The sequence below is a fragment of the Pantherophis guttatus genome, chromosome 1, assembly GCF_059756535.1.
Source record: "Pantherophis guttatus breed Tessera chromosome 1, ASM5975653v1, whole genome shotgun sequence".
NCBI classification, from domain to species: Eukaryota; Metazoa; Chordata; class Lepidosauria; order Squamata; family Colubridae; genus Pantherophis; species Pantherophis guttatus.
Genome location: NC_142063.1, coordinates 110,712,380 through 110,726,173, shown reverse-complemented (window position 1 = coordinate 110,726,173; position 13,794 = coordinate 110,712,380).

Sequence of the window (13,794 nt, the reverse complement as noted above, 5' to 3'; positions counted from 1 at the left end):
ATTATTTATTGAATTTGTATACCGCCCTACTCCCGAAGGACTCAGGGCGGTGAACAGCCAAATAAAATACATATAATACAAATGTTAAAAACCATTAAAATACAATTAAATAATTGGCCCAGAAAACAAAATTTAAAACACCCCAAATTCATAAGACAAATTTAAAATTTAAAATTTTAAAAATTTAAAAAAACAGTTTAAAAGAGAGGTTAGGCCAGGCCAGCCTGCTGGAAAAGAAATGTTTTGATGGCACGGTGGAAAGCGCGCAGGTCCGGGATCCTCTGTATCTCCGGGGGGAGCTCGTTCCAGATGGCGGATGCTCTCACAGAGAAGGCTTTCCCCCTGGGGGCCACCAGTCGACACTGTTTGGCCGACGGCACCCTGAGGAGCCCCTCTCTATGGGAGTGTACTGGTCGGTGAGAGGCTACTGGTGGCAGTTGTTAATACCCAGTTTTTGCCATCTTTTGTGCCTTGTTTTCTACTGTAGTATTGTTTTTTTCTGTGTTTTTACATATGAACTACCCAGAATCTCTGTGAATCGGATGGTATACACATTTGCATTATCATCATCTCAGCATAAGCTCCGCTTCCTAGATAGCATACCAAAACACCAGGATTTGTTAAAAAGTGTCATGTTCAATTGATTTGATTTGATTTAAGTATTCAATTTGATAAAATAGCATATAGATACGGACAAAAGTCCATCAAATTTTCAGATATATTCAAAGTCATCTGATATAATTCACCTCAACTAAGTGATCTGGCAATTCAATTATTCCACTGAAAGGGATGAATTGATCAAAAAAACTGAATCAAAATCTTGCACATCACATCGTAATGTGGAAAATTCATATTTTTGATTACATTATGGGTGAAACCATCTCCAGAAACTTGTGGCTATGTCAGCAATTGGATCTTACAGCAATGGCATTAATTCTTTAATATTAAGGGAACAAATCAATGCTAAGTATATGCCAATACAATTCAGGCAGAAGAAATCCAAAATGTAATGTTAGAGGGAAAATCCTCATAGACTGCTTCTTGTAAGTTTCTGAACTCTCTCCTAGAAATCAATATTTCAAGTGTCAATGTATATCTAGAATAACTGAATAGGTTCTTTTCTGTATTTACTGTGGAACAACTTTAGATATTTAACTCTGCAGTTGCTTCTGCCATTGTCCCAAAGGTGCTTTTTCAAGAGGCAACTTGCTTTTTGGTTTTTTTTGAAGACGTTTTGCTTTTCATCATTTCAGCTCATCATTCTCTTGAGAGCTGAAGAAGTTTCTTGGATGAGAAGGGAAATGTCTTCAAAGAAAAACCAGGAAGTCCAGTTGCCTCTTGAAATAGGATAACCATGACTTGGATGACTGAGAATCTCCATAGACACTTTTGCCATTGGTTTTTAGATGCTCAAGCTTGGTGCAGACTAACTTCTACTGTTCAGCCATCCTTACCATATGACAGGCAGTAGTAAAAAGGGATAATTTATTGTCTAGCCAAAGTTTTCCCATTGCTTATATGATTGCACAAATGATGTCTAAGACTTCATAGTGTTAATTTTAGTCCGGTTGAAACAGAACACATTTTTAATGTTTTTATATTTATGGCTTCATTCTATTGTACGCTGCCCAGAGTTACTTTGTTTAGGTTTTTTTTTTTTTTTTAATTTGATTTATATGCCGCCCTTCTCCGAAGACTCAGGGCGGCTTACAATGTGCTCAGCAATAGCCTTCATCCTTTTGTATATTTATACAAAGTCAGCTTTAGTTTAGTGAGATGGGTTGCATACAAATCTAATAAATAAATAAATAAATAATGATAATGGAACGCCCAACTAAGAAACCATTCTCTCAGCTAAAGGCTCATCCTTATGTCCCATTAATCAAGGCATGAAAATGCCCCTACTGCTTTAGACAGTGTATATCTTCATGACTTCATAAAGTGCCTTGTTAAATTTATTCCTGAGATCTTTGTTTTTCTTGGCTTTGGCTTCTGTACGCTGCTTGGCAATTATCCACTGTCTGTTCAGATCCAGTTTGCTTTCTTCTGTTTTTTCAGTCTTTGGAAATTTATTTTCACATTAATTCTTAACAACCTTTTTTGACTTCATTCCACAGTTCCTCTGGGTTTCCATCAACGAGATTCAGAACTTCAAAGTGATTCTTGATGTTTGCCTTGACAATGTGGGTATATGTTCAAGATTATATTGTAGAAACTGATTGGCTTTCTTATCCACTTTAGCTTGATTTGAAATTGCACCTGAGCAGTTTGTAATATGTTATACAGTCAGCCTCCAGTCACATCTTTGATGTTATAACTAAGCTCTTTCACCTTCTTGTGCCAGTATTAATAGTCAATTTCATTTTTGTGCACTTCTGTGATGTGCATGTATGTAGGCATTGTTTCAGTTGTTTGAAGACTGTTAGTAATGAAGAAGTAATTGGATTGGCAGAAACTGATAAATCATTCTCTCATTTCACTTGTTTCCAAGGTGTAAAGTCCAACTATATTTTCTTTGCTATTTCCAATTTTATCATTTCATTCCCTTTCACAAGCAGCAGGCCGTGCTTGAATAAATTGTCAATTTCAGATTGAATTTGACCACAGTTCTCTTCAATTCCCTTTTTTAAATGAGTGATTGGAACATAAATTCGGGTAGTCATCATATTAGAAGATATAATATGCCACAAGTCTAATTAATATTATTTGGTTATTGAGTGCCAATATTTGCTATTTATTTTCTGATTATAAAATCCGCATCATTCCTTGTTTTTCATGTCCTAAGTAGTACTGTAAACCGTATGATCTTCTGACAGAATGTGTCCAATTCAGACATTAGAGTGGAAAAGACTTGTGTATAAAATTTCAGTCCAAGAATAATAAAGTGGAGGGGAAAGATTCATTCATCACCTGTGGGGCAGGCAAAGGCAAAAGAATTGTCCTACCTGGGATCACCATCATATTGCATCTACCAATATCATCCCATGTGGTACCTGTGAGAACTGTATGTTCTCAGCAAACAATAGTCGCAAAATTGAGGATCTGGAAGAGAGCAGGGCCTTGTACAACTAAATGGTAACAATTATTATTAGACAAGATTCTGTCTACAGGATGGCTATAATACAATATACCGTCAGCAGTTAAATTCCAGTAGTATGAGGGTGCATCTTATTTGTTTGGTAATCAAAACTACTTTTAAAAAAGATCACTTAGATTCATGGGTGAAATCCAGAGAACCGGTGGCGGAAATTTTGAGTAGTTCGGAGAACTGGCAAATACTACCTCTGGCTGGTCCCAGAGTGGGGTGCGAATGGAGATTTTGCAATATCCTTCCCCCAGGAGTGGGGAGGGAATGGGGATTTTGCAATATCCTTCCCCCAGGAGTGGGGAGGGAATGGGAATTTTGCAGTATCCTTCCCCTGCCATGCCCACCAAGCCATGCCCACAGAACTGGTAGTAAAAAAAAATTGGATTTCACCACTGCTTAGATTCCATTTTGTGCAAAATAGATTGATGTAGAACTGTATCTATATTTGCTCAATATTTTTGTATGCTTCAGTCCCTGGTGTTGTGAATTAATGTGTTCTGTACAAGTTCTGTACAAGTAGTTCTCAACAGTTTAATGACCATTCGAAGTTACAATGGCACTGGAAAAAGTGACTTATGACCATTCTCACACTTATGACCGTTACAGCATCCCCATGGTCATGTGATCAAAATTCAGACGCTTGGCAACTGACTCATATTTATGATGGTTGTAGTGCCCCAAGGGTCATGTGATTTCTTTTTGCGACCTTTTGACAAGTAGTCACTTAATCACTGTGTTGAGCGTATTGCTAACTTAACACCTGCAGTGATTCACTTGATAAATGTGGAAAGAAAGGTTATAAAATGGGGCACAATTCACTTAACAAATGTTTCGCTTAACAACAGAATTTGCCAATCAAGGGGCTTCATATGGCAGAATTTTTTTAAAAATTATTATGAGTTTTTTCTGATGACTCATCTTTACCCTGACTCATCATGGAGCTGCAACTCCCATTGTTGCTTGCGAAATGAACCATAGTTATTTATGGTGATGGGTAGCTCCATTTTGCCTACTTCATTTCAATTTGCCAACACAGAGATGACTTCTGGTATTGTGTGTTGCTAGTCAGCTGCATATTCTTGATGACTGTTCACTGGCTGCTGACCACAAAACTGGAATGCAATCACCTGCTGACAGCCCACCTCTGCATCTGGGTTATTTTTGCATGGCTCTGGTATTGTAAATTTGTCATCATCATCAACCCCGTAATCCCGTCATCGACCCCATAATTCCTTGCAGGGTGGAGTCTGGGCAACTGAATAGAGCTAGCAGAGTTTTTACTAACTGGATGCCCTTCCTGTCGCCAATGCAGAGTTTTGTTCAGCAGATATATTCTCATTCGGCCCAGAGAGAGAAATATTTGCCTGTACCTAGGATCGAACTCACAGCCTCCTGATTGTGAGGTGAGAGTTCCACCTCTAGGCCACCGCACCACTCCTGGTACTGCAAACTTGTGGCCAGTAACAATCCAACTGACACGTGACAGGCACAGACAAAGCGTTGCCAGGGTCATAGAAAAAGGTCCTTCCACCTGCCCAAGACCCCTTTGGCCTGATGCAGCATTCTAAGCATCTGTCTAAACTCATCCACTCTTGCCCTGTATTAAGGAAAGTGAGTGATGCTTGTTTTTCCCACTAATAAGGACACCTGGTGGGAAGGGAAACCAGCCAGGGATCTCTACCAAGTTCTTTCCTTCATGTATTTGCTGCAATAAATAAATGAGCATTGCACTCTGTGCCAGCTGTGTTACGGTGAGAGAATAGGGATCTGCAATAGGGACCAATAAATTTATGTGGGAAGACTTTTCTGCTGGGGCTGGAGAACAACATTTTAACTCAGCTGTCTGGAAAAGCCCTAAGGGCTGAGAAAGAGGGACAACTTCAGGCTCTGTAAAAGTGCATGAAAGGAGTCAGAGGTGGGTTATCAAGTCCCTTGCAGACTGTGGGAGGCAGAGTGGATTTACATAGCCATTGTTTCTACTGCAAGGTGTTAATCACAGTATAGCATGCACTATCTCAACTCCTTTAGTGATTCACCAAGTATTCAGATAAGAGGCTTGAATGGTTTGAAAACCTTTAAAAACAGATTGGGGATGTTAAAATATGTGAGATCTGCCACAAAGGGAACAGCAATGTGCCCACCTAGTGCTAACAAAAGGGTTAGATTTGACTCCATCCAAAATTAAGACCTTCCATGGTATTCATCATCGGCGTGTTGCATAATAATGCTGTTTCCAAGCAGTTCAACATCAAATCATAAGAAGGTCACAACTACTCCTGTCCCTTTTCCTCCTCTCTGCTGCCAGGCAAAAAGGAGAAAGAATTGGCATCAACGCCAAGCAGTTTTTATATAACAGAATAGGCTCTGGAGAAATGGCTGTTCGATCAATTAAGCCGCTGAAAATGTCAACAGCGGAGAAAAGCAACAAGAAAGAAAGCAAAAACAGTTCTCAGCATCTAGCCAACCTACTGATTTCTGATTGGAGGGGGGCAGTTTTCACTTGGTTAAATGAAATTTTAGTAAGCAGCAATGGGGAGCTGAAAAAAAAAGAAGGTATCCGTTTACCAACAGGAACTTAGAAGAACTGATTATGTCCCCACAAGATAGCCTTGATTAATTTAACTGACCTTACTGAATTGATGATATTTTCTCGATTCACACATTAATTCCTAAACCTAACAACTGCACGGTTCATAAAATATGCTAAGCCCAAATAACAAACCATATTATGGCTTAATGTACTGGTTTAGTTTATTTTTATTTTGCCTTCCTTATTTTTATAAATAACTCAAGGCATCAAACATACCTAATACTTATTCCTGCTCCTATTTTCCCTTGAGTTGGGCTGAGAGAGAGTGACTGGCTCAAAGTCACCCAGCTGGCTTTCATGCCTGAGAAAGGACTAGAACTCCTGGCTTCTAACCTGATGCCTTAACCACTAGACCAAACTGGCATGCAGCATCCTAAACCAAGGGTTCCTATATCACACAGTCCAATCACATTTAGTTTTGCTTAGCATACTGTATGAATCCTGCTACTGAATCGTAAACTAACTTTTGATTGGTTGTATTAACATGACATGCCAGGCTAAGACGTAATTGACTGGTTTGTGATTCAGCATCTCAAGTGAATAATGCTGCAGTGGAAACAGGACACATAATTTGAAGCCCAAGGAGTGAAGTGAGTGAGGCAGGTAGAGTGAAGGAGTGAGGCAGGTAGAGAACTACTTTTGCCAGGTTCTCCTCTATTTACTGATGCTGTGTTTACCAAGATGTTGGTTTAAATTCTGCTCTACGCTTCGGTTTTATAAAAGTATCAGTGCTCCTTGTGTAACCATAAAAAGCAAAAGCTGGGCTATACCTGAGCTAGTGAAAAATTGTAGAGTACTATGTTTATCTGTACCTTCCCCATACAGAATGCTTACTGCTTAATTTTTTTGGGAATGGATTTGTACTGGAGTTTTGTCCGTAAAGTGTATGATCAAAAATATTGGTACAATAGTGAAATGGCAAGAATTCATAAGAATTATTCTACAAGAAAATACTGTTTTCACAGCCTTTATTTTTTTAAAATATACTATTATGATTGGCATTAACAAAAAGTAAGGGTTTTCTTCAATTGAGCTAAATTCCTTTTAAATTTATGGATACATGCATCTAGTTTGGATCATTACAATATGGAAGAGGTTTGCAATGGCTTCAGCCTTCCATCCTTCCAAGGTTGGTAAAATGAGGACCCAGATTGTTGGGGGCAATATGCTGACTCTGTAAATTGCTTAGAGAGGGCTGTAAAGCACTGTGAAGTGGTATGTAAGTCTAAGTGCTATTGCTATAGCTATAGATTCAGCCAGATATAGATCCAAGGGCTTGATCTCAGACACTTCTTACTCCCACCCACCCAATGGACTCTAAGCTGGAATGCCTTTTAACTCTCCCCCGCCCCTCATCAGGGCCTCCTCACCTTCAGCTGGTAGTTCTACTGCAGGTGGTCTCCTATCCAATCCAATCTTTGCTTAGTTTTCTATTCACAAAAAATTGCTGAAATGCTGCTACTTTAAATGGACTGCTAGTATGACTTAGTATCACAATCAGTGGTGAAATCCTCGGCGGATTGCCACTGGTCTGCTATCTGCGCATGCATGGTGCGTACATGTGCAGTGCGTGCGTGCATGCACAGTGCATGGCAAAAGCACATTGAGTGCGTATGTGCAATGCACATCAAATGCGTGCTTTGCATGGAAAAAGAAGGCTTAACAAGGTAAGTAGAACAGCAAGGGGGGAACAGCTGTGCAGCGCGATTTAGATTTGCTAGAAAGCAGGATTTCCTGCTTTCTAGCGAATATAAACCATGCGGCACAGCTAATCCTCGGAAATACCAGTTCGGATGAACTGATAGCTTTTTAAAAACTACCGGTTGGCCCGAACCAGTAGCTTTTTAACTACTGGTTCTCCCGAACCGGTAACTTCTTTTTACTACCGATTCACTTGAACTGGTAGTTTTTATCACTACCGGTTCATCTGAACCGGTGCGAACTGGTAGTATTTCACCCCTGATCACAATGATACAAAGCCTTTGAGACTCAGAGTTTCTTCATACATACTTTTTTTTGGGATCAGCATTAAGAGTGACTGTGATTTAGCATTTTGTTGGCACTGAATTATAATGAATTGTTTAATAACCTGTGTTAAAATACTGACTTGACTGTTAACTGTTGAGTCACTCAACAGTGAGATGGGCAGAATATAAATTTAATGAATAACTAACTTCTTCTGACTGAATATACCACCTGAAATCTGACCTAATAGCATTCAAAATATATAAGACATTATATATTTACTATTACTTAGGCAATTCTGAAAATAATATTCATGTTCCCCTGGAAGGCTAATCTAGAATTCCTGATATGATTTTGTCCCACATCTCTGGGGACATATTTATAACATGTAAACCAGGTTGATTTGGAGTATCTGACAGACAATCTTTGATAGCAAAAGGAAAAAAATGACACATATTTTGTGAAAATTAGTAGATCTTTTCATTGATACATTTTATACATATCATTATCTTTCAACTCAGTTAATATTAAAAAGGCATGGTGCTTTTCCTAAACCGTTGTCTGACTTGCTGGTTCCATAAATATCAAAACACACCCTGCTGCCATTTCACAAAAATATCACTAAGGAGAGGAACTTGAGCGTTAGTGTCAACCTCACCTCTGTTGAAGCTGTTATTTGGACTGTCATTGGGAAGCCTGCAGGAATTACAGGCTGGCACCTCTGATTTGTACTTGGCTAATTTTAAGAAAAACATTAACATCAGAGAAACAAAGAGAAAAAGAGGAACAGAACAGAAACGTGCTATTATTGATGTTGGAACAATGGAGGTACAGTGTTAGTTACAGGTCTGAGGAAATGATTTAATAATATTTAATAATACATCTTTTTTCATTGGTTCCCCAATTTAAAAATGAATGGTAGAGTTTATGTAAAAATCTTTACGTCTATGCATTTATATATGTTTATATTTATAATTGCATACATTAGTGTTTTCTTTAAGCCAATTGCTTTTGTCTTTACTTTTGCATTGGGATTATTACAGGGTTATGAATGTAGTAATGCTTTTTGTTTTAAGCCTCATTATTGGCTGATAACATTTATTTTAGACAAAACGAGACTAGTTGCATTACTTCTGACTAGGAAATTTACAGTCTAAACTAAATTTAGTCTAAACTAAATTAGGAAGGATTTTGCAGATCACTACCATCTCTCCAAATCAATGAAACCGTATGCATGTGTATATTATACATAGATACAAATAATATGTGTATATTATTTCAAGAAATGATATGTATATATTATTTCGAGATCACTTAGGATTTATAGCAGTCCTTGACACTACTAAATTGCTTATCTAAATTGATTTAAGTGCAGTATTTGGTTGAAACAAGAACAAATTCTCATTCTAATGATACTAACCAATTATTTGATAGAAAGTTTGTACACCCAGATTTTAGCTGTAAATACATTGCACTGATTTAAATAGGGTAACCATCAAGTAGACATGTATAGGATTGCAGCCTTAAGTAGGAAAGTGGGTAAAGGGAAAAGCTGCAGGGAAGAAAATATTTTTTTATAAAAAGTTTATTATTTTTCAATTATAAATAAAAACATCCCATCTTTCCTTATGCAGTGTGTCATCTGATACTAATATCTCTGTACAACTTCTTTCACCATTCAGCTTTACAATGTTTAATTGTTTAATACCCTGTTTCCCCCCAAATAAGACGTCTCCTGATAATAAATAAGCCCAATCGGGCTTTTGAGTGCATGGCAATAAGGCCAAGTGCTTATTTCAGGGTTCAAAAAAATATGACAGGGTCTTATTTTCAGGGAAACACAGTATATTATAATATTAAGTTTAGAGAAATAATGTTAATGTGAATGATGTTGCAAATAGTGAAGGAAGAAAATATTAAAATGATAAGAATGAAACCATTCATTCAGAAAAGTTTAAAAAATAAATGACAAATGACAAAAAGCAAAGGGATGGATGGATAGGATTGAAACATCTAATGTATTTTTAAGTTTCTCCCCTCAGATATCAGGTACGTAGCTGAGTTTTATGCTTCCCTACATGAAACTAAGATTAGGAAGATTATTAATAATTAATAAGATTAATCCTGTTTGTTTCTGTTTGTTAGTTCTTTTAACATTATGTGGATTCAATAGGAGCATAAGTGGTATGGAAATAAGAATTAAATCTGGGCTTTCATTCTGTACAAATTCTAATTTGTGAGCGCTACTAGCAGAAGTGAATAAAACAGGATCTAAGAAATACTGGATCTATTTGCAACTATATGAAAAACCAAAATCCTGCCAAGAAATAAAATTGTGTACGAGCATATTTGGGCTTGAATTTATTTATTTCCTCTTTAAGGAACAACAAAACCACCTCCTCACTTCAAGAGAAATTCAACACAACCATTTTACCTCCTGGGAAGTCTTGGCCAATCAGGTGGGACAGGAATATAAAATACAGATATCCCAAGAACCTGTCCCTTTTGTTTAGGACTAATAGCATCAAAGTCCTCCTAGATAACCAAAGCAGAATGAGCCAGAATGAGCCTCAGTCATCTTCATAGAACTTGCTTCAAGGCTGGAGTCCAACTTGGAGTGAATCCATGAGAATCCATCCATCTGACATAGGCTTAGCATGTTCCTCACAGTGACTATGTAGTTAACCCTCTGAGCCTTTTCTGTCCAAGTATTTAACCACCTTCACTACCATGAGGAAGATAGCACAGGCTGTCAAACTTGCGGCTGTGGATTGGATGCATCAGACACCATTTTAGCAAAGGGGGGAAAAGTTGCAATACGTCATGTGACAACATGTTGTCGCGAGTTTGACAGCCCTGTAATAGCATGTTTATTTCATGCTTGGTTGGCTTCAGTTCTTGTCATTCATTAGCAGCAATCTAGGACAGCGGCTCGGCTAGCGTGGGGAGAAGAGGGGAACTGGGCTGTGCGAGCTGGCGCACAACTCAACTTGCACGAGCAGCGGGCTTGTGTGCATGCATGCGAGTGTCCACCCGCCACTTAAGCAAGTTGCACTGCGCCTACCCGTACACTCTGACCAGCCACTCATATGGTCCAATTCTGAATAGGTCATGGCCCGGGGGTTGGAGACCCCTGATTTAGAAGTCTTTTCATCTGTTTCATCTCCCTCAGCTGCTCTGTAAACTAGGAGTTTCAGGTTCTACAGGAGGACACTGCATGATACAAAACCCCTGCACCCTCTCATTCTAAGCAGCAAGCAGGGCTTCAGGTGGGCCATGAGCACACTTTCAGGAACAATCCCAATCTCCCTCTGGAACCTAGTAGGGTTCATAATTTGCTGGAGGTGGACTGATCTAATAGGTCCAGCCTCCTACTGTAGGGCTAGAATCAGAGAACTCCAGAACTAACAGAGAGTGATATGACCTTGTCAGGGGAATAATAGAAGTCCCACTCAACTCCATGTTGCCACTACTGTGACAGGGAAACCAAAAATGGTGTGTGACTGTTGTCATGTGTCAAATCTTCAATGACCTGTGAAAGGCCCATGGCTGCCATATTAACTATGAACTCTCAAGCTGTCTTAGATTCTGTCCCCAAAGAAGTCAAACTGAAGTCCCCCAGGACCATCCTGGGGAACACCACCAGCAGCCTGGCCACAGAATTGAGATGGTAAGGTAGATAGATTGATATGCAGCAGAGAAACAAACATAATAGCAACAGTATCAGCTAAACCCTAGAGCCTAACCTTACAAGCAAGGTCTCATATCCATTAATCTTCAAACCAGGACCCCGAAAGGCCCCAGAGAATCTTGGATAGCCACAGCCCCTCCCCCCCACCTCTGTTCTGACTTCTTGGTTGACACTACACCAGAAACCCAGGTAAGCCCATCTCCAAGAAAACACCTCCTTCCATGTCCAGCCAGATTTTGATAATACATATCAAATCAACCCTCTCATCTGTGATCATAACACAAATGACTCATACTGTAGTGCCCCTAAGTCTGAGTGTCCCACCCTATCCAAGCCAAAAATCTATCTCCCTTGGGGTCATCTTGGTTCTGGCGGTGTTTTTGCCCATGTACTTTCTGCTTCCAACTGTCCTTTACAGCAACTTCCACAACCAGTATCTACCTCCCATCAGACACTTCAAACCAACCCCTTTTCATCAGTCTGCCAGGGTGCTCACTCCCCCCACCAATATCAACAAGGTGGCCTCTCCCCCTTACCAATATCTTTTTCTAGCTCTCACCCAGGGAGAGGTTTTGTGGCCATCAGCTCTTGCCAAGAAAACACTTTTACCAAAACAAAAAACCACAGTCCATATTACCTGTCTTAGTCTATCAGGTCTGAAGATAAAGTCCAAAAGGTCAGCTCATAAAAACGCTAGAGAACTCACGGTCTCCATAGGCGACTGTGGCAAATCCATAGGCAAATCCCCGATGCTCAGATCTTAATCATCAAGATGTTCATTATTTTTAAATGCAATGTAGGTAGGTGCAATTTATTCCATTATTTCTGATCCTTGTTTCTATGGCAATGGAAAATAATTCTTGACCCTCTTCCCTATCGTACCTTTTAATGTACTTGAACACCAATATCACAACTCCCCTTGTTTTATGTTTTCCAGATTGAAGATCTTAAGTCACTTCAGCCTGTCCTTATGTTCTCAAGTCCCTGTATTAAGCCTGCCTTCCTCCTCTAAATCTGATCTAAACTGTCCCTTCTCAAAAAGTGATGCCAGAATTGTCCACAAAAGTCCAGATATGGTCTCAGTAATGCAGAAGAGAAAATAAGGACTGTGTATTTTTTTGCACAGCATTTCTTCTGATGCTATTTATGACTGCAATAGCCCTTCTAGAAGCTGTCTCACACAGCTGTTTCATGGTTAGCTTATCACCCAAGTCCTTCTTTAACGTACTGTTTCCAACCCATGAAGGTGTATGAATATAATACTGAATATAATATATTAAAATTCTCCCTGAAATTTTGTTCTCTCAATCCAATCTTCCAACCTGTTCAAATTATATTATAGTCTTGCCACTCTTCCTAAGTATTAGCCAAACATCCCTGTCATCCAAAAATCTGATAGGCATCCACCAATCAAACTTGTAATCCAGATCATTGATAACAATGTTGAAGAATTCTGGCCCCAAGACAGGGTGAGACCCACTGGTTGTGATTGTCCATCTTGATTGTCCATCTTGATGTAAAGCTAGCAGTGCTTTTTCTGAACGTGGTTAGCCAGCCAGATGTGGATCTATCTTATTGTAGTGCCAATGCAAATCACACTATCATAGTTCATCAAAGAGGATGTCACATGAAACCTTGTCAAAAACTTTGCTGAGATCAAGGTAGATTACATCTACAGTATATTCTCCTGCCAATGAGTTACCTTGTCAGAGAAGAATTTGTTTTACATGACACATAGCAAATCTTCAAATTCCATACAAACAGTTTGCCCTATTATCTGCTTTAACACCTTCTGAGGTATTGTTAGTTCACTGATAAGTAATTACTGGGATCTGCTTTCTTCATTTCTAGAAGAAGGGGGCCAAATATGTTCTTCTGTGGTGCTCTGGCATCTCCCTTATTCTCCAGATCTCCTCAAAGATAATGAATAGAGTTCATTAGAGCTCTTCCACCAGTCCCTTCCATATACTATTGTGCATTTCATCAGGACATAGGGGTATGGCCACTCAAATTAGCTAGAAGAGTGTTTACACTATAATTTCTGACTTTCTTCCTTACTTGTTGTGTTCATTCTTAGTCTGAGATACTTAAAACATCATTCTTTGTGGGGATGAAAATAGGAATTGAATTCCTTTGCTTCTGTTGGCCATCTATGAAGATTCCTCCATCTAGAATGAAGAGCAATCCCAATGCCTCTTTTGACTTTGTTTTGCAACTGATAGGTTTGAAGATACCCTTCTTGTTTTAACATAGGTAGTCACAGCTCCTGCACTTTCATTTCTTGTTATTCCTTTCTAATGTATTCTTTGCTACACTCCATTGTCAAATCAACAGATGTTGATTTGGCCTCCAGAGAAAGCCATGGCTGCTTACAAAACAGGCAGGACAATGTCAAGGACAGAAGAGAAACCATAAAATATTTACTGGGGTCCTTTTGAGAACACTTTGACTGCAACCTGA